The 22,261-nt window shown below is 38.6% G+C and overlaps 1 protein-coding gene across 18 annotated transcripts in view; it reads right to left on the bottom strand.

The window, feature by feature from the left end:
* Trpm3 (transient receptor potential cation channel subfamily M member 3) overlaps positions 1–22,261 on the bottom strand; it is an 834,738-nt gene that overhangs the window by 788,846 nt on the left and 23,631 nt on the right. The gene's annotated exons all lie outside the window — the stretch shown is intronic.

The raw sequence follows: 22,261 nt of genomic DNA, 5'->3' as shown, positions 1-22,261 counted from the left end.
TCTCATTTTTAAAGAGACAAAGTGTAATTATTTAAATATTTAAGGAACATGTTAAAATTCCATACAATGGTATTTTCAAATGGTAAATTTTCCAACAGAAAGGCATCAAATAATGAAGTCTGATAAAGAGGAGAACATGAAGGCAGAAGTCATTGATACAGACAAGGGTGGCTTGGATGTGGACACTGAAGAACAATGCAGAAGGATGAGCTGAGCACTGGGAACCACAGGTACAAGGTCAACAAGACTTGATGGCAACTAAAATGAAAACAAGCTAATGAAGAGAGCATAACTCCAGAAGTTACACAGGCTGTGGTGAACTAGAGGGTGTAACTCAGACGCAAATACTGTACCACTTAAAAAAGAACCTTTAGAACTGACAATATACACGAACTCTGGTTAGAGTGGAAAGTATGTGAGTCTACTTTAAAGAAAAACAAAAAAATACAAGTAGAAAGGTAGACTGAGGCACCATTGGATGAGAAGGCCCAAACCCGTGTAGTCAGGAGCTGAAGTGGGAAAGTCTATAGTACAAGACTAACACATATGAAGTAGACAACTAAAGTTTCTCAAATGTGCCTTGGCTCAGGATTAGTGTTTGTTCACCTCAGCCTCTTAGCTTACAAAGCCTGGTGCCTGTATCACTCATTGTCTAAATTCTATTTCTGTGAGATGTGGCTTTAAATCATATCTCTAACAATCATTTTCCATGTGTTGTGAGATATTTGATCACACTGTATAAAGATGTGTCTTTGTCTTCCTCACCTATCTAAGGCACTTTCTGATTGGTTTAATAAAGAGCTGAACAGCCAATAGCTAGACAGGAGAGGATAAATTAGACTTTGCGGCAGAGATAAGAACTCTGGGAAGAATCTGAGGTGGGGGATTCACCAGTGAGATGTGGAGGAAGTTGGTCGTACAGTACTGAGAAGAGGTAATGAGCCATGTGATAGAATGCAGATTAACGTGAACAGGTTAGTTTAAGTTTTAAGAGCTAATTGAGAACAAGCCTAAGCTAAAGACAAACTTTTATACTTAATAAGAAGTCTCCATGTCATTATTTGGGAGCTGGTGCTTGAAAGAAGGACTAGCTACATTCATTTATCTTTTCCAGAAAAATATTACTATCACTTATCTCTAATTCAGCAGAACTTTCTTTATGTTTCCCAGGACATATCACCTCTATCCACACTATAGTTAACTCTGTGTATCTGAGTTTTCTGTGACTCTTAGCAGATCATGTCTAAATTACATTTGTACACTACACGGCATGAAGAAGAGAATTTAAGGTATGTTATTTGAGACTAACAAGATGAATTAGAGGTGGAGGCATTTGCTGATGTGCTTGATGACCTGAGGTCAATCTCCTCACCCCACAAGGTTCAGGAGAGAACTAGCTAACTCCTGACATTCCACAAGGTTCAGGTTCAGCAGAGAACTGACTCCTGAGAGTTGTCTTCTGGCATCCATAGAATATACTCCTGGAATATATGTGCCTGCACATACACACACATGCACACACACATTCATGCACACAAAAGTAAAATAGAATGTTAGCTAAAAGTTATTCAACTAACAATACAATTCATATCAAAGAAATGGAGAAATAATTAAATATCTTAGAGTACACGTTTAATGTAAACTACACATCAGTGTGGGAAGATAATTGGCCTGGAACAATATAAATTTAAATAGAGAATGAATAATTAAATATGTGTTTTCTAGGAAAAATTACATATCTGTTTCTAATTGGCCAGTGAGATGAATGTGTCAAAATCAACTGGGCAGTACTGAGTCCAGAAGACTGCGGTAAGGTAGAAGTAAGGGAGTGAGAAAAGGTAAATTGACTTTTTGATCTGTTGAAGCTTCTGAAACATTTAGCAGAGTATGCACAGATGTGAAGTATGAGTGGGATCCCATCTCAGTGTGTACTCACAGATTTGAACCAGCATAGTGAAGTGAGATGCATTGTATACTGAAAAAACAATAGCAAATTTTTTTTTTATTTTTATTTTTTTTTTGGTTTTTCAAGACAGGGTTTCTCTATGTAGCTTTGCGCCTTTCCTGGAACTCACTTTGGAGAACAGGCTGGCCTTGAACTCACAGAGATCCGCCTGCCTCTGTCTCCCAAGTGCTGGGATTAAAGGCGTGCACCACCACTGCCCAGCTAACAATAGCATTTTTTATTCTCATGTTGCAGAAGAGTGTCTGACCTGAGCTGGAAAAAAAATAATAATGAGGACTTCAAAGGACAAGGGACACTCTGGTAGTCCCATCTCAGAGTGTCTGGGAAAGGTTTTGGTAATGCTTCAGTTGAGGGCTGAGTATCAAACAGAAGGGTAAAAATACTTGAAAGGAAAAGTGTTAAACTTCTGTAAATCTGAGTCCTTCTAAATTGTGTGCCAAGCCAACCATGTCCACAAAAAGAGAAACTTATCTGCAGATGCTGAATGTCTAGACTGCACAGTTCTTTTCATGCACATGATCAGGAGGTTCTTAGTATCATTTCATCCCCAACTCCACATAGCAACTCCATCACTAACATGGTTCTGGTACAATGGCCTGGAATAAACAAATTCCAAATGGCCTTGGGTATTGAACAGTTGGCAACAATACACTATAGCACATTCAGATCATTAAGTTCCATGGAAACCAACATGCGACAGACATCTCAACACTACAATCAATTCTCTTTCCTCACACATGAGAGAACATTTGTACAAAAAACAAAAACAAAAAGCAAACAAAAAAAAAAAAACAGGAATTTATAATCCAGGATCCATATTCCCCTGAAGGATTCAAGGTAGCCCACAGGGGTCTGGGCCCTCTGCTTTGTAATCGTGAAAAAGTTTTCTGTGCATGTGCACATATACCTTTTTATGACAACAGACTCACTGGTTTCCTTCAACTTTTAAATACAGGTAGAAATTTAAGATATTAGAAACTACTGAACTTTAAAAAGGAAATCAAGACACCAGAGTTCACAGAACATAAGGTTTCTTACAGCTGGCAAATGAATAATGAATTTCAATGGACTTAACCTTTTATGTAAAATACTTGATTTTCAACATATAAGAAATATGTCTACAATGCATATGTAAAATACCTCTACAATTTTAAATGTAAAAAATCAGGAAACTAAATGGTATACAAAAACTACATAGCTATATGTAGTTTTTAGTATATATGTAGTTATTAGTTAAGTTATACTTAACTCCAACCATAAAAACATTTTAAAAAAATCATTCATTACTGAGATATTTTTAAATTTCAAAATACTTGCCATTCTCCAAATGTGCACAAAGTAAAACACATTGGGTAAATATTATGTGTAGTTTGTAAAGATACATAGAGATGACAAGGCTCCAAAATAATTATGAACTATTATTATTATTATTATTATTATTATTATTATTATTCCTTGTATGGATATATTAGTCAGCCAAAAATGGGCCCCTTTCAGATTTCTTTTGAAGATTCATCAGTTGGAGTTTAGTTTATAGGTTCCTATCTTAGAATTTCTGTTGATTTGAGGAGACACCATACCACAGCTACTCTTATATAGGAAAACATTTAATTGAGGTGGCAGCTCACAGTTTCAGAGGTTTGGTCCACTATCATCATAGTGGGGAGCATGGCAGTGTGCAGGTAGACATGGTGCTGGCTACATCTTGATCAGAAGGCAACAGGAAGTGGTCTCAATTTCGCACCAAGCAAAGCACATATGAGACCTCAAAGCCTGCCTCCACAGTGACACACTTCCTCAAGCACGGCCATACCTACTCCAGCAGGACCACACCTCCCAATAGCGCCACTCCCTTTGAAGGTCATTTTCTTACAAACCACCACAGTGCCTAAGATGTCCTCATATATCTTAGCCTTTTTAATGACACAGAATCTGATTATGCCACTGGCTTTTTTTTCCCCTCTAATTTGTTATAAAGGTTTCCCCTAAAATTTAGAAATAATTTTAAGAGAAAAATCAAATTTGTCCTTTGAAAACACTTAAGTTAATATACTCTCCCCCAGAAGGTTACAGTGTCAACAAAACCTTCACCTCCTCCCACTTGGCATCACGAACTCTGCCTGAGAAAGCCAAAATTAAGACAGCCAAGGAGGCTGGCACATGCCAGCAGTGACTTACAATTTTGACGAGATAAGAGTTGGCCAACATGCATGGCATTGGCATAACACAGCGTGGAGGGCACTGATGTCATCTAGTATTCAAGGACTGGGCCTGCTGTGCCTCCTGCATCCACCATATCACATACCACTCTGATTGGAGAGTTGTGCTGCCCCATTGCCCGCAGCATCTCTGCCAAGATGCAGACTTTTCCCAGTGATCTTCCCACCCCTTCCCACTCTCTTGCAGGGTTCCTTCCCAGATCCAGCATCTCCATGACCCTTCCCATGTTCCTCATCTGTATTTCCATCCCTTGATACAACTTGGCATTTAACTATAGGGCTTCCTATAAAAATATCTAGCAGCCTCAGATATAAATGCTTGTCTTTCCCAAGGAGTTGTGAGATCCTAAAGCATCTTGGAAAATGGGAAATTCTAAGGCCTCTGCATATGGTTGAGAATCAATTGTATACAAAAAGTGAGATATGAGAAAAAAAAAAACTTTTGACTTTCTTAAGAGAGAATTCTTATAAACAGATATCCCCATACTGAGCTGCCCCATGATGTCATTCAGTCCAGCTCACTGTCCCAAACAGCTATAGGATTTCACTCATGAAACACTGGTACCAAAGTAAAGGATAAATTTCATTGGCTATTTACCTTATGACTTTTCTAACCTAAAGAAATTAATGAAAGCTTACTCAAAGATCCTGAATAGACACCAAAATGCTGATTGAAAACTCTAGCTTAGATCATTCTGTAGCTAGAGTTTTTTCTGGTCCTGCCTGGCCCACAGTCAGGACAAATCTCTCTAACCCGCCAATCCCACAGCAGCTCAGATCCAACCAAGGAAACACACAGAGACTTATATTACTTATAGACTGTATGGCCATGGCTGGCTTCTTGCTAGCTGTTCTTATATCTTGTATTAATCCATTTCTATAAATCTATACCTTGCCATGTGGCTCGTGGCTTACCGGCATCTTCACATGCTGCTTGTTGTGGCAGCTCAGCCTTCTGCTTCCGAGAATTCTCTTCTCTGCTTGTCCTGCCTATACTTCCTGCCTGGCCACTGACCAATCAGTGTTTTACTTATACAGAACAATATCCACAGCATCATTCTTTATCATCAGCATCAGAAACTCTTCAGAGGTGCACAAAACTTTTGGACAAGCTCCCTGTCAATTAAAAATGACTTAAAGTTTGTTTGCCATTAGTTTCTCATCAAACTGAAAAAGAAAATAAAAATTGTGTCAAGTGTGTGAATAAAGGAGGGATGGTGAGATTGGTAGGGATGGGGGAGAAAGAGGAGCAGACTTGAAGCTAGAGAAACAACAAAGAGGAGCCCACATTCTTTGGACAACATAAAGCTGGAGGGGAAATGTCCCGGTTTCGTCTGTGACAAGAACATTTACTGCAGAGACTAAGTGACAGAATTAATCTGAACCTGAGCAGCCAGCAACTGGAAATTCCCCTTAGACATAGATTTGGGACTGTACAAGGAAGAATGGGGACAAATCATGTGACAACATGTCCAAGAAAATTACCTAGGACAGCCAAAGTAGAGAAACACGAGATGACAAACGAGTTAAGAGAACCTAGTATGCTGCTTTGAAGAAGACACATTGAAAATTATACTTAATGCCAGGATGGATAAAAAAAATATAGGACCATAAGAAGGAGTTAGGCAGATAGGTAAAAAACAATTCTGTCAACTGAGTTCAGCTCTGTTGAATGACAATGTCCCCATAGCCTCATATGTTCGAATACTTGGTCCCCAGTTAGTGGAACTATTCAGGAAGGGTTAAGAGGTATGGTCTTGTTGGAGGAAGTCTGTCACTGAGGGTGGGCTTTGAGATTTCAAAAGCCCACACCAAATGTGTCTGCCTGCAGATCAGAATGTAAAGATGTTATGGGAAATTTGTACACTGTGTGAAGATATATTGCTGTGATTGGTGTAATGAAAAGCTGAATGGCCAATAGCTAGGCAAGAGGTACAGGTGGGATTTCCAGGGAAAGAAAGAAAGAGGAGGAAGATCCAAGTGTGCAGGAGATGTCAGGAGACAGGGACAGGAAACAGGAGGTACAAGATGGAAGAAAGGTAATAACACATGATAGAACATAGATAAATGAGTTCATTTAAGTTATAAGAGCTAGTTAGAAACAAGCTTAAACTATAGGCTGAGCTTTCATAATTAATAAGACATCTCCATGCCATTATTTGGGAGCTGGCTAGCAGGACAAGAAAACTCTTTACATAAAGCACTCAGCTACTTCTTCAGAAACATACCTTCTTGTATGCTGCCACAGTGTCCACCATAATAATAATGAACTGACCCTCTGAAACTGTAAGCAAGCCACCAAATAAGTCTTTCTCCTATAAGTTGCCTTGTTGTGGTGTCTCTTCACAGCAATAGAACAGTGACTAAGACAAACCTTCTACATAACTGAAGGAAACCATGCATAGGTTTTCTCAGTATGGGGAGTAGCATTTATATTTATAAGTATAATAATTATGTGAATCAAAAGAGTCTTGTGTCATTAACAAAAATTATTTATAGCAGAATTTTATAGTAACAATAATATAGTGGGGAAAATAAGTAAAAATACTACACTGGGGCTGAGAAAATATGTCAGTCAATAAACGCACAATCAGTCTGACTCCTCACAATCCATACTCCAAACTGTCTAGGCATGGTGGTACATGAAGATACTCCTAGGAAGGCAGATCCTTCGATCTCATTGGCCTGCCACCCTATCCTACTTTGAAAGTCAATCAAATGAGAGGCCCTGAGAAATGACACCTAAGGTTCTCCTCTGCACTCCACATGCACAGGCATCTATAGACCCCCAAGCCCACCACACAAACATAAACATGCACACGCATAAACTCCCACACAAACAAACATGTGCATAAACACAGATACACAAAAACAGCACGTTCACCCATCAGGATAAAATCATGGCTTTCTAACAATGAAATACATCTCCAGGTAGACAACAATCATTTTCACAGCTTCTTTTACATTCCTTTATGGTCGGCACCATAGAGTCTTTATCTGGAGGGTATTGGCCAGGATTAACAGATTTTGTTCACAAAGCATATGCTTGCTAGTATTATTCCAATTCTTTTAAAAAAGCTCTAAATACAATCACACTTCTCAGTCTGTACCTTTTATTTTCATCCTAAAGAAAAGAACGTCTACTTGAAATCAAATAATCTTATGATTCTTGACACCCTATGGTCTGTAAATATTACATACAACATCACAGTGACACAAAGCAATCCTTGAATTAGCTACCTTTACCTCTTGGATTCTACACCCTCGCCCCCAGCAACACACCAGACTCTTGTTCCATACACTCTTCCCAAAACACACAGAATGAAGAACAATGGTGGCACTCACCCTCTGTCCACCTAAATTGAAAGAGCATGAAAGGAAATTTGAAGTGGAACTATGCATGTTACACTGGAGTGGTGTGAACTCCTGTGGCTTAAGTATTACAAGAATTGAAAGAGACTTGGGGAGTTTTGTTTTATTTCCATATTGAAACCTCTCCTGGGACCATGTTAGAGGCTACAGTTGGCACAAATTGCTTTCAAACATCTCTGTGAACCTTGCTTGAAGAGTGCAACAGAATCTTTTCCAGGGAAAACTCGTAGCCAAATATGTTTGGGATTTTAACCATAGCATGTACCTTCCTGAGCACTTCATCCAGTGTGGACTGTGTCTTGTGCTGATGCAGCAGCCATGTCCTGAGCACTGAGTCTGTGTTAGTGTAAGAACTGCTGTGGTACCCAGTATGGCCCCAAAGATTCTTATGCTGCAATGTTGGTCTCCAGGATGGATGTCCAGGCCAGGTGGTAAACTCATTAAAATGCTGGACTAAGCGAACTGTGCTTAAGTCACCGAGGAGAAACCACTCAAAAGGACCGATGAGGTTCTTGTGAGACTCTGAGTCATTCTGTCAAGAACAATGTACTGTAACTAAAGTGAGTAGGGTCCCTGAACCACTCTTAATTCTATTGTCATCACTTCCATTCATGCTCCCACCATTGTGATGTCACCTGTCATGGGGACCCTATCTGAGGCTGAACACAAAAGCCTGCCAGTTTTCTGTTTCAAGCCTCCCAAACTGTGCACTAAACAACCCCACCCCCATCCCAGATATTTCATTGTAGCAGCAGACTAATTACAAACATTGATAATCTGATTAACTTGGTCTGTAATAAGGTTGACATAGCTTCAATTTAATTTGCTGATACTGTACTGTAGCTTCCAAAGATTTCTCCTTTAGATTTTATGATATAGGTAGTTAAATTATTTACTATAGCTAGAAGATTATGAAGAAAAAGCCTTTAGATTGATAGTAAAAAGCCCAGTTTTCTCCCCTCTATCTTTGTCAGGCCATTTCCAGAAGCAAGGAATGGCTTCTGAAGTTTCTCATCATAAGCAAAGAGTGCATGCACTAATTCTCCCACATGTTTATCACAATGAGTGAGCTGGGAGCTATGTGTATTTTGAATCTATAAATCACTTTAAAGAATGTAATCTTGTGTCCATCAATAGTCAGGCATGGTTAGAAGATGGGCTCAGGGGACCCTAGCCATGTCACTGCTGAACAATTTGCTACTGATGAATTCTGGAGAAGAGAAATAATAGCCCTCAGCTGTGTGCCCATTAGTGACCCCACCAGGATCTAATAGATAATTCCAATTCAATGGCCACACAGATAGCCCTAGTGAAACTAAGTCAGTCAGAAAACAAATCAAAAGTCATCTTGGAAAGGCACTGGGAGGGACTTAATAGAGATGAAAGAGAGAATTAGGGTAGGGTGGGGAAGGCTGATCAGAATAAATTATATAAGTGTATGAAACCATCAAATAACAGAATTCATCCAAAATGTTTTAAATTTTTAAAAAGGTAAACAATATTGACAATGTAATTTGCCTTAATTATTCTAAATAAACATATGTGTCTTTCTAAAACTAAATTCTAACATTTGCTGGAAGATCTGTGTTCAGGAATGTTGGGGGTGGGAGGTCTGAAGAAATGGCTCAGGAGTAAGAGTACTAGTTACTCTTCCAAGGGACCCAGGTTCCTTTCCCAGTACCCCATACAGCTGATAGCTGACAGCAATCTGTACTCCAGTTCCAAAGAATACAACACCCTCTTTTGGCCTCCAAGGGCATTGCAAACATGTGGTACACCAACATAACATTCAGGCAAAATACCCACACACATAAAGGAAAATGAAGGAATTTTTTTTTTTTTAAGAATATACTTTTCTAAGCTTTTTTGTTGTTGTTGTTGTTGTTGTTGTTGCTTGTTTTCCAAGTCAGGGTTTCTCTGTGTAGCTTTGTGCCTTTCCTGGAGCTCACTTGGTAGTCCAGGCTGGCCTCGAACTCACAGAGATCTGCCTGCCTCTGCCTCCCAAGTGCTGGGATTAAAGGCATGCGCCACCACCGCCCAGCAAGGATTTACTTTTAAAAAAAAAAAAAGAAAAAGAATGTTCATGGGAGCATTGTTCAGGGGAAAACAGGGAAGCAACCTAAGGGTACAAAATTAGAAGGGTTTCAACTAAGGCAATATACCTATGTAAGTTGAGATATAAAGAAGTACATAAAGTCATTACCTAGAAAACCAATAAGGAAGAAACATACACTATGGTTCATGTCACTGCCCCACACAAGACTGTGAATGTGTTCAAGGCACTAGGAACAAAGTGGAGAGTCCACAGACAAACCCTGTGCTTCCCAGAGCTAGAGCCTACCCAGAAATATCTACCTAGAAAACCAGAGTTGATATGGTCAACTTGCAGCCACCCTGCAATCTGTGCTAAATATATATTCAAATAAAAACCTAAGACCAAGTCTTAGAATTCGTTCTGTAAAAATGAGAACAATTATCTTAGAATAATTACATGATGACAATGTTACATTTGCTCTATATGCTTTTATTTTCTATCTCTTTATACTGAACAAAATTTAGTCTTTTTCTTGGATATGAGGTTAAAAAAAAATCAGAGTCAGAGTCAGAAGATGAGTTCTGCTGCTCTCAGTACCCTCGACCAAGTCACTCAACTTTTCTGCTCTGTTTCCTTGGGTGGAAACATCATGTTGGATAATGGCTGGTCCTTCCACAGCCATAAGAGCAGCATCCATTGCCTAGGGCTTCTTAGTCACCATTATGGGAGTAGAGTATAAAAATAATCCTGGCTTTGGGTTTTTCTGGTGCTTGCCTTATGGTAACTAGAAGTGCTTTTAGCACATCCTGGAGTCAATTGTAAGTATTTGGATCTCTCACAGGAGAGGGCTGCAGAGATGGTTCATTAGTTAAGAACACTGCTTCCAGGGAGCCCAGGTTAGATTTCCCACCACCCACATAGTGGCTCACCACCATCTGTAATTATAGTCCTGAGGTATCCAATACCTTCTTCTGGTCTCTGTGAAATCTGCACATACATGTGGATCATAGAAATACCCACAAACAAAACACCCATACACATAAAATAAAGTAAAATTTAAATTAAAAAAAAAAAGGACAGTAGAATACTTTGCATTCTTCAGATAGTTTACATTGTTGGCCATGGGATGGGGATGGTCAGGAGAAATGTCCTTATTTGACACTCTGAGTTTTGAAGTCTTTTCTCAACTGAGTGGTGAAAGAGTAACATGGGGATATAAGAAGAATCTGTTACTGTTTGTTAAGATAAGGAGTACATGTACTTCGGATTATTCAAGTTTTTTTTACATTTTTAGTTTTAATATTAACTGCTAACATTAATATTTAATGTTAATATCAAAATGATTTTTAAATCACTGCAAATCCTTAAAACTAAGGTTATGTCGTAGTTTATAATTACAGGTAAAGGATTATAATTTATTGCCAAAATATTAATATTTCCCCCCAAGGAAAACAGGATTTGATCATATTTTTGAGTACAAAGACATTTTACTAGTTGTGGCTTTCATTATTTCATAACACAAAAGTTTAAATAAGATACAAAAACTTTATAAAAGTATACTCAAAGGATGCATTCTAATGTCCACCCAGTGGAGCATACATTCATCAAGAGTTGGTGATGCAGACTTCCTCCCCATTAGGACCCTCCTATGGCATGAAGATGCAGCTTAATGCATCCTTCAGCCATCATTAAAGAAGCTTCTATTTGCAGTGGTTGGTGATTAACCGGGAGTCCCCCAGTTGGCCAAAGGGCAGAGAGTGAGAGACTAGGGAGTGCTCAGCCTTAAATGATACATCGATATCATAGTCCCTCCTCCCACACCTCTTGATCATTTCAGAAGATGGAATAGACAGATTTACAGTGGGAGTATATAAAGACAAGGCAACAGTTTCCTCTGGACACATCAGGATAGCTTCACGTGTAACCCACAATTGTTGTGACAGCACATATGAGCCGGAGGCAGGCTCAAGGGAGACCAAATCCGAGCCATCAAGAAGGAAGTTGGACACAAAGTCCCACCCAAGGAGCTATTGGCAACCAACAGCTCCTGAAATAGGGAGCCAGTTGTCTTTAAGAGTGGAGCCCCTGGTGAATTGATCATACTCTAGTAGAAGGCCATGCAGGCCAAGAATATACGGGTAGCACAAAGTAGACTCCATGATTGAAAACAAATATTTAAAAAGGAGACAAAATTAGGTGAATAGGGAAAGAGGGTGGACTTGAAAGGAGCCGAGGTGAATAAGACCAAGCACTTTGTATGAAATTCTCAATGAACTATTAAAAATCTGTATTTTGAAAAGAAAAAAAAGAAATCATTGAAGGCGCCTGTATGGGACCAACCTAGGCCCTCTACATATATCTTACAGTGTGTAGCTTGGTCTTCTTTTTGGATGCCTAACAGTGGGAGCAGGGCCTGTCTCTGACTCTTTTGCCTGCTTTGAAACCCTTTTCCTCATACTAGGTTGCCTCAGCCAGCCTTAATAAGAGGGGAGGTGTCTAGGCTTACTGCAACTTGAAATGCCATGTTTGGTTGATATCCATAGGAAGACTGTCCTTTTCTGGAGAGAAATGGAGGGGGAGTGGATTCAGGGGGTGTAGGGAGAAGAGGGAGGAGAACAGCAGTCAGGATGTAGTGTGTGTGTGTGTGTGTGTGTGTGTGTGAGTGTGTGTGTGTGTGTGTGTGTGTGTGTGTGTGTGTATGAAATCAATGATATAGCCTATAACCACTTCTTTCATGGAACTGGAGCTCCTTTTATCTGACATAACCACACATGGTATGGAAAGAAGATGAAAAGGTGGTCAGAGTCAAGAGTGCTGGTGTTGTAGGAGGTCCAGGGATCTAGAGGATCTGAAAGGTTGACCAGGACTCATTTGGGCAGCCCATGGACAATGTTATATAAATGAGGGACACAGGATTCATAGGTCTCATTGGGCAGAAAATGCATTCAACTGTTTGAAGTCGTATTTCAGTTAGGTAAAACTAAACAGAATTATATAGTTGGGAAGATATAAAAGAACTGAACATGACAGACAAAGGAAAAAAGGCAAAATGTCTGCTTGCCTTTCCAAGGTCCAACCTAGGAGGTTTCTAAGGCTGCGGCAAAACAGGTCTACACTCAAACATGATGATGGCCTGCTAAATAATTGTGGAATTTGGTCAATATGAATGATTTATTGAGCTGAACGGCTTTCAAACAGAAGCAAAAAGTGAAATTCTAGAAGTTAACGTTGTTAATATTATTTCCTCAAATTATTAAATCATTCTTGTGAGTTAATGGGGGAAGACAGTTCTAAAAGAAAAGAAAAAATCACATGAGACAAGTGTGGAAGCCATAGAGGAGTGACTATTCTTCATGTTCCAACTCTTCCAACCAACCTGAAGGGAAAAATGAGCACCCAAACAAAGTGTCAACAGTGACTTTCCCACTCTGGGGTCAGCTTGCAAGTCCCTAGCACATTGCTGCTTAATTAAGTCAAAATAAATTGAAATCCAAAGCTGTTTTACATATCTGAGTCATTTTTATGAAGATAATTTAGTGAATACAAATGTGGGGGAAATGGCATAGAACTTTGCTGCATTAATAGTTTATATTAAAAAATTCAAAAACTAGCAGTCTGAAATTAGAGAAAACTTTTTAAATGTGATTGCTTCGATCGTTTCCATTACCCATTCCGCCACTCTGCAGATGGGTGGTGGGGTTATTTAACCCTTATACTGAATCTCCTCATTAATCAGCCCATGTTGAGGCCACAATAAGGGTTTGTTGTACAGATATCAAACATCTATGCATTTCTTCTAGGTGTTTCAGTAAGTTAATGATGAATATTCCAAAGCCTACAAAAAGTACCACTTTCCCATCTAACTTCTCCCCAGCACACCACTGTACATTTAACAAGTCCCTACTTCTAAGAAACAAAAGACTAAGTTTATATTGAATTGCTTCACTTTAAAGGCAACATTAAAAATTGTATTCCATGCTAATGAAAATAATTACTTTGAACCAAACTTAAAAGAGTTGTATGTGCCTTTATCCTTGAGGCAGGGAGGCCTAGCCTTGGTATGAACTTAAACTAATCTTATCAGTTTAAAACAGATTTTGCAAAGAACAATTGAATCACACAACCAGGACACAGTGTTGTGCTAATGAAATTCATCCATCCACTCAGGAAACTTTAATGAGCCTTCTCTATCCTTGGAAAAGTAATGAAGATAAGATGATAAGAATCCCTATTCTCAAAGTTCTCAGACTTCGGCAAGAAAGACCAGCATTGTTTCCCAGATGGAGAACGCTCATTCCAGGAAAACCAGTAAGCAAAGACTCTACAGAGATGTGGACTTTGAGAAAACTTTCCAGAAAGAGTGCTGGAAAACTGAACTGACACATCCCATGTAGCCTGACATTTGTCTCTATAAATAAAGTTTTCCTGAAATACAAGACAACAGTATCTGGAAGCACCAACTACAGCTGCCCTCAGGCTGAGAAATATTATAGGTGTTGCATGGACCTCAAGACAGACAACAGTGACTCTCTGGCTCTTTGCAGGAAAATCTGATCAAGGAAAAGAGGTGGTTGGGGCCTGAGTGGTAGTTTGTTCCTTCCGGCTTGGGAAGTATATGCTGAGGCACCAAGTTAAAAAGAAAGGTCATTTCTTCGAGCTGTATGTGACCAAATATGGGAAGGAATGTGGCTAGAGGAACAACCGTGGTGATATATTGTGTACCCTAATAAACTTGCCTGAGGATCAGATGACAGAGCCAGCCACTAGATTAGACATAGAGGTCAGGCAGTGATGGCACATGCCCTTAATCCTATCACTTGGGAAGCAGAGATCCATCTGCATCTTTGTCAGTTCAAGGGCACTCTGGAAACTGAGACAGGCAATGGTGGCACACAACTTTAATCCCAGTACTGGGAAGCACACATGCCTTTAACCCCAGGAAGTGATGTCTGGGCAGAGAAATATATATAAGGTGTAAGGAAATGGGAACTCACTTTCTTTAGGCTGAGGATTTCCTAAAGGTAAGAACTAGTGAGTGGTTGCTCTGCTACCCTGATCTTTCAGCTCTCAGCCCAGTGTCCAGTTCTAGGTTTTTTATTATAAGACCATCTAAGATTCAAACAAGGAGCAACCATGGACTAGACCACAAAGTGCTTTGGCCTTAGACAATTGAAAACAATGGGCTATAATGCAGGCACCTTGACTTCAAGGCTCCAGGACATGCTTTAGGCAAGTATGAAACTACTGTGTCAACAAAGTCTTCAGATATATCTAAAGATCCATGAAACCTTACAGACCTGTGTGGAACAGAGAGCATGAGCTTCTTCTGTCTGCAGAGAGTTAAGAACACACAAGAACCAAATGTAAACTAAAGTAATTCATGGGTTTTGTCAGCAAGATGTGTCTTTCTAGTGGCCAGTAAGGAATCCTCCTTTCAAAATCCTGAATACAGGGTCTAAAACCTTGAGACATACAGAGGAAGAATATGCTAGTATGGAAAAAAACACCAGAGTTTTAGAAATTAAAAAAATCCCAATTTGTCCTGCTAATGAAACACACATGAAGTTCAGCAAGTTACATGCAAAATGAATTGCTCTGAGCCTGGGCATCATCTTCTATAAAACAAGGGCTCTAAAGTACATATCATTGGGCACTTACAAGGATGATAAAAATATTTTAAGTCTTTAGCCCGTTGCCTGACACAAAGTAATGGCTCAATAATGTTAGCTATAGTTGTAAGGATTATGTCCTTAATTACGTCACCAGCCTGTGACAGTATCCCAGCCTAAAAAGCGGGCATGCCCTCTGTGTGCTCTCTTTCTGTATCCTCCCTCCTCCACAAAGTCTCTCTCTCTCTCTCTCTCTCTCTCTCTCTCTCTCTCTCTCTCTCTCTCTCTCTCTCTCTCTCTCTGTCTCTCTCTCCCAATAAAGCTCTAGAAAGGTAACCATGGCTCGTGACTCTTCCGTCACCAATACATCCAGCACTCTCCTCCGTCCGCACGGCGGCCAGCCACGAGCACTGCAGCATAATCAACAATAGTCACTGGCTTTTTAAGTGCCTACCACATAAGAAGAAGAATCAGATAGTTGGTAACTTATTATATTAACATTTCATTAGGGAATAAATTTAGCTAAGACCAATGTTAATCAGATGTATTTCCACTTAAGCAGCGTACATACCATCCAAAATGCCTTCATCTCCCCTTCTTCAATTCTATTACTCACCAAATTCTTGCAAATGTACATTATAAAATCCTAACCCCCGCCCCACCTCACCTCCCTCAGCTTGACCCAGAGCCAGCTATCTCTTGATAGATGATGCTGTTAAGTATGTGGTACCTTCAGATGCTACTGCACATCTGCTATCTACCTCCAGTGGTCACCGTTGCATAATCACATCTGAATCTGATTTCTTCTGCTTCTCCAGAAGCTGGTCTCTTTGTATTTCTGTGGCCTTGCACAACTATTTTTTCTGTCTTGTCTTGCTCAGTACCTAGAAAACTCTTTCCAAACATAAACCAAACACTACCATGCTCTGTACAGTTCTCTTCAATTTATTCAGAAAATTCTGGTCCAAGTCCTATAGTGCTTTTAACTAGGCATATTTGTCACATTCCTGCATTGTTCTGTGACTAACACACATATCTGTCTCACCTAAACCATGGGTGCCTCCAAGTCATGCATCTTGCCTCACTCGACCTCACACCCTCAAAACCTTCTGTATTTCTTGTCTCATAGTCATTATCAGTAAATATTTGCCAAGTGGTAAATGAAGCAATAATTACTCCCTTGCCTGTTTTCACAGATTATAAACAACTGTATTCTAAGTCAACTAGAATTTTGTTATTGCATGCCATGTGTTCTGCAGCATATGCAAAGCCAGAGGAGGACAAGACCACTCCTCCAGGAACTGGGGTGGGGGTGGGGCCACAAATGATCATTAGATATTGGTGTCAATCAGATGGAGACACAAACCAGCTGCCCACATGCTTCCAGAACTCCCCCAAAGGTGTTCTTGCAACACTAACAGGTTGCGGGTAATTGCTAGCTTCTCATTGCCTATAAACAAGATCTTTCCCTGAAACTAAAAGAACATGCACAGATTTTTTTCCTTTTCTTTAAAAATTGCACAAATTTTTGTACATATTCTCCTTTAAGAATTTGAGAAGACAAAACTAATCTTAAAATCCCCTTTTCCCTATGAGTTCACAGAGTCCTGATGGAACACCTTTTATTTTTTCACATGCTGAATTCTAATTCTAATTATAACACAATGCATTTATAAATTTTTGTTTCCTGGTGGTTCTCTTTTTTCAGAGTGCTGTGTGAAATTATCAATTCTATTTTTCTTTACTCTCTGCACCAGGGATGCTTCAAAGAACAGTAATTAATATTTGGCAGATGACAACTAATACATATTCAAGATTAAAAATATATTTTAAAGTATGTCAGAGGCTAAGAAAGTATCTATGTACCGATTCCATGCTTTTCCACATCTCAGTGCAGAAATGGTCAAAGATAATGGAACAAAGACAAAAAAAGATAAAGGCCTTTCATCATCTTTTTCACTATAAAAAGTTGACAAATGAAGAGATTCAATTCTGTAGTCTTTGTTGTTTTATCCCACTGTCTAGCATGTCACTTATCTATAGAGAATATTTAATAAATGTGTTGAATGGAAAAAGAAAGAGATGAATAAAGAACAAAATGAAAAAGAATGCAACACGGTGTCTTGGGAAATATAATCTACAGAAAGACAAACATTTACCAAAGTATCTTGAAAGAATAAAAGAGCTGTGAGGTAAGTCAGAAAAAAACCAACAAGTGACCCAGAAGACACACAGCTGACAGCTAAGTTCAATATGAAATTTCTACAACTTCAGTCACTTGCTAGTGTCTGCCTTATGAAATAAAAAAAAAAACTATTTGGATTGCTTTACCAAGAAAAAAACTACAGCCTTAATATAGATACATGCACAATAAGAAACAATGAAAATTTTCGTTGACAATGGAAACTCTATCCATGAACAAGGCAAAGATTTTAAGAACCCAAAACAATGCAATAGTATGACAGCTTTATTCAGTCCCTTTGTTATAATGTCTCCTGTGTGAACCATATCAAGCCAACTCACCTGGGTTAGGGCACTTTCTTTGAGGTTATTGAGTATGCCTAGAAAAAGAAAATTGTGCTGTTGATTAGGAATCAAGGATTAAACCCTAGATTCTGGACTTGAAGTTCAGTAACCAGGTTCAGAGTAATAATGAAGATTAAAGTGAGGACATCAAGAATATCCCATCCACACTGATAGAAAAAACTGTTGTTGAGTTTTTTCACTGAATGTGACCTGTTTGCAGATGTAAATGGGTCTGCATCTTAAATGTGTTAAACTAGCTACTGGTTTTCCTGTTTTGTATGTACTTCCGAACCTGAAAATTGGTAATTCAGATGCACTGAGGATTGAGAATGCACATCCTCAGTACTCCATATATTTCATCTACTTTCATCTCCAAGATTATGGGACAGCTTCCATCACTATACTTTTTTTTTTTTTTTAGTAGCTAAGAAGTAAACTGATTTTTCTAGTTGAAAATAACTTTCCCAAGGCAATACGATTTGTGTATATTGTCAACGGGATTCATGTTTATTAAATATCATACACTATACAATCACTGCTCAGTACAGTGGGATCAGGGCTTGCTAAATGCTATGGTCAGGTGCATCCTCCAAAGTCCAACTGATGGAAACTTAATCCCACTGCATAAGGTATGGAAGGTGTGGTTGGGGAGATTTAAGCTTCCAGGGAGCCACGCCCACACATATCCTCATAGAAGGACTTGCAGGATTGTATTTACTCCACTGGAAGTAAGGAACAAGTGTCTCTTCCCCTAGAACTCTAATGTAATCATAGATGCAGGCAGACAGGGCCCAAGCCTGCTAATGTCATTACCCTGGACATTGCCCTTCTAGGACTGTGACAAATACACTTCTGTTCTTTACAAATTATGCCTCTCAGATACTTTCTTCTAGCAACACATAATAGACTGAAACACAGAGCATGTTTGCCTCCTGACTGGTTCACACTACATCTGTTGACATTAATCTAAAATTGGTTCCCAAGCATGACCTTTTCCTTTGTAATATTCACAAAACTAAAACAAACCATAACCTTTTAACTGTACCATGTGAAAATGAAATTAAACCTCATCTATTACACTGCACTTATGGTAGGTCATTTTCATGTGTTTGTGAAGCTGCCTTCACACTCAAGCTGTAGACTCTGTGGTCTGTGAGGCTGAAAGAGACCTCTTCCCTTTCCCCCTCCCCCTACCTCTCTATACATCCTTAAGTTTGTTTCTCAGCTTCACAGCTCCCTTCTTCTTTCAAGATACTTGGGTAAATGTTTGCCTTTCTGGAGATTATATGACAAAGCTATACCATTGAGAGCAGAAGCTAGCATCTAAGTGAGACCATGAAGATGAAACTTTAATATGACAGATCTTATTTCTGCTACATTGATGCCTTATTACAAGAGTCAAACCATCATAGCAATAAAATGTTGTAATCATTTGATGTTACAAAACAGACTTGATATCACCGCTCTCTTAGCAGCTTACCCATCGATTACCTCCTTATTTCCTTTCACAAAGGGAAAAAGAAAAGTGAGATGAGAGATAATAAACCAGCTTGGAAAAAAATGAAATTCCCTTATGATCTTGAACAGATACAGCTAAAAGGTTGCCTCTGTCTCAAGCTCACTATGTGGCAATCACATTTTCTGAGTAAAAAAAAAAAAATGTAACATGTAATGGAAGTATTGGTTAACAATAGGCCTGGAGATTTTAAATTGCTGCTATCAGGATAATTCTAGGTTTCATAAGGTAATGGTATAGCACATAAGCTTGTGTTCAAAGCTTACTGGAGAGATGAGATGCTGGTTCACAGGTCAGAGCTAACTCAAGATTCTCATGGTTATTAACAATGGTATTAGCCACTGGCTTATGCAACATACTTCATCCTTTTAAAATAAGAAATAAATTAAAAACCAAAATTGTGTAAGAAATATTGCTTTGGAGTGACAGAGAAAGAGAAGTATGACGAGAACAGTGAGCTTCACTTTTTAGGTCATTGTAATTACCTAAATAAGAACCTGGAAAGATGTGAGTTCCTCATCCTTGGACCCTGCACATCATGTGTCATTTGAGGGAAAGGATATCAGCAGGGAGGCTCACATAAAGGATCTTGCGACCAGAGACTGTCTTAGATTATGTGGATGAGGCAAAAATGCAGTGACAATGCCGTCACTAAAGACAGGCAGAAGAGGAAAGGAGTCCATGCAGAAGGGAAGGCTATGGCCATTGAGACAGAGAGTAGAGAGGCATGACTGTAAGCCAAGCAATGTTGACAGTCTACCAGAATCCAGGAGACAAAGCTGCAGTGTCTGTGCTAGGGCCGTGGGTCAGTTGCTTTCCTGATACCTTGATTTCTGCCTCTAATACTAATGTCAGCCTTGTGGGGTCTAAATCTATGAAAGAATATAACTTCTGTTGTCTTAACCCACCCAGTCTGTGGTTCTTTCTTACATTAACCACAGGAAAATGATACAGTTCTCAATAATTTTAACTATGGTATAACTGTTATTCAATCACATTTTCCCATTTATTTAGATCCAGTAAAAATAGTCTTCAAAGGCTCTCTTTTTCATATGCCATAAATAGAAACAGTACAAAACATCAACTCCTGTGTATGGTCATCAAATTCTTCATATGGAAAATGTATTAACTCTCCAGTCTACTGTTGGGCATCCATTGGAGAGTTTATCCCCACCCCAGCCTGCCAGGGTGGGTATTTAAGACTTCTTGAATTATCTATGTGAACAGTCTCAGTAGATTTGTGGTGCAAGTGTTTTTAACCAAACTTAAAACCATATTGGGAAAAAATATGAAGGAGATGTGAAAAGTATTTCCAACAAAACTTACTCTGAGGGGAAAAAAAATCATAGAAAACGTTGAGTTTCTATTATTGCCTGGTATGTTGGGAAAACACATTTTAAAAGTAATTGTAAGGTATTAAGCCAAAGTTTTTTTTTAATTGCTATCTACTAGTAGATAGTAAGAGTGAGAGTTTACTTTAATTTTTTTCCAGCACTGGTAATTGACAGCAGGGGCTTGTGCATTCAGGGAAAGGGCTTTGCACTGAGATAGACTCCCAGCTCCAAATATTTTTACTTCACAAATGAAAAGAAAATATCTGGATGCTTTTCCTACAGAATCAAAAGTTATTTGGGATTTTTTTTTTTTGGTGCCTATTAGAAACTGTAAGTTAATGGAAAAATTTTAATAATAAGATTCAGAACAGGTACTTACAAAAGCAGAAGAAAAGTTAATTTATTGGTGCCCTGAAAAGGAACTTATATAAGAAGGAATTTACTTTAAAAATGATAGAAGTTATAAGATTCATAATCAAGTTAAGGAAATATTTAAAATTACGATTATTTTCATTATTGATAAACCACTTTGAATTAGTTGGTGATTTTCTATCATGTAAGATAGCTTTTTCTTCCTATTTTTAAACCTGGAAAGAATAAAGTGAATAAAAGTCAATAAAATGTAGAGTATTGGAACCTTCACAGGGTTTGCTCACTCTGATTACAGCAGCTACTTCCTAGAGCATTTTTGCTTCTAACATAAGCCAAAGCCCATGTAAACAAACAAAGAGGTTGAAGGGTTGGGAGCTGACGCTTCATGACAGTGATCATGGGAATGTGCGGATTTTCCTGAGGTTCCTTCTTTTGGCATAAACAAGTTTTTTTTTTCTCTGAAGGAACAGGAAAACAAATTACTGTTCACACGTTTTAAGAAGGAGAAATTTCATTAACTATTTCAAAGGCACCATATTTTCTAGTAACATTTTTGCCGACTTGTTAATTTGCAAATTAATAAGCAGCCCTTTGCTAAAGGTGAGAATTTTAGGCAAGCTGAAGCAGTGCAGTCCAACAACTAGTTAGTTAAAGCAGTGCAGTCCAACAACTAGTTAGTTACTTTCTTTGGGCCATAATTCTCTTAACTGTCAGTTAGAGTTAAGAGTTAGTAGAACAGAAGACATAAATAAAACTTGGTAAAAGAAAAAAAAAGAAATATCAAAAACCATTTCTCGAGATGTTCTCCTCTAATATCAATGAAAATGTACTTACTAAGATTGAATTGTGCATTTAAATGCATAAAATGATAAATTGTGTTGTATTAAGTCACAATAAAAAGTTCTCACCTTTAGCAAAGGGCTGCCTATTAATTTGCAAATTAACAAGTCGGCAAAAATGTTACTAGAAAATATGGTGCCTTTGAAATAGTTAATGAAATTTCTCCTTCTTAAAACGTGTGAACAATAATTTGTTCTCCTGTTCCTTCAGAAAAAAAAAAAAAGCTTATTTATGCCAAAAGAAGGAACTTCAGGAAAATCCACACATTCCCATGATCACTGTCATGAAGCATCAATGAATCTGTGTTCCATAAACTTCACCTTCTTTTAGGAAGATGTTCATGGAAAAATACATAAATCTCCAAAGAAAATTCTGTTGTGAAGGGTAGAATATGTCACTCTAAAATATGCCACATTGGCACAAGGATTATTTTGAGCTGACAGTCAGGAAGTGCTCCCTCCCCACTCTCAAC

The sequence above is a fragment of the Peromyscus leucopus genome, chromosome 1 (assembly GCF_004664715.2).
Source record: "Peromyscus leucopus breed LL Stock chromosome 1, UCI_PerLeu_2.1, whole genome shotgun sequence".
In the NCBI taxonomy this organism is placed as follows: Eukaryota; Metazoa; Chordata; class Mammalia; order Rodentia; family Cricetidae; genus Peromyscus; species Peromyscus leucopus.
This window is presented reverse-complemented; position numbering and strand designations above follow the sequence as displayed.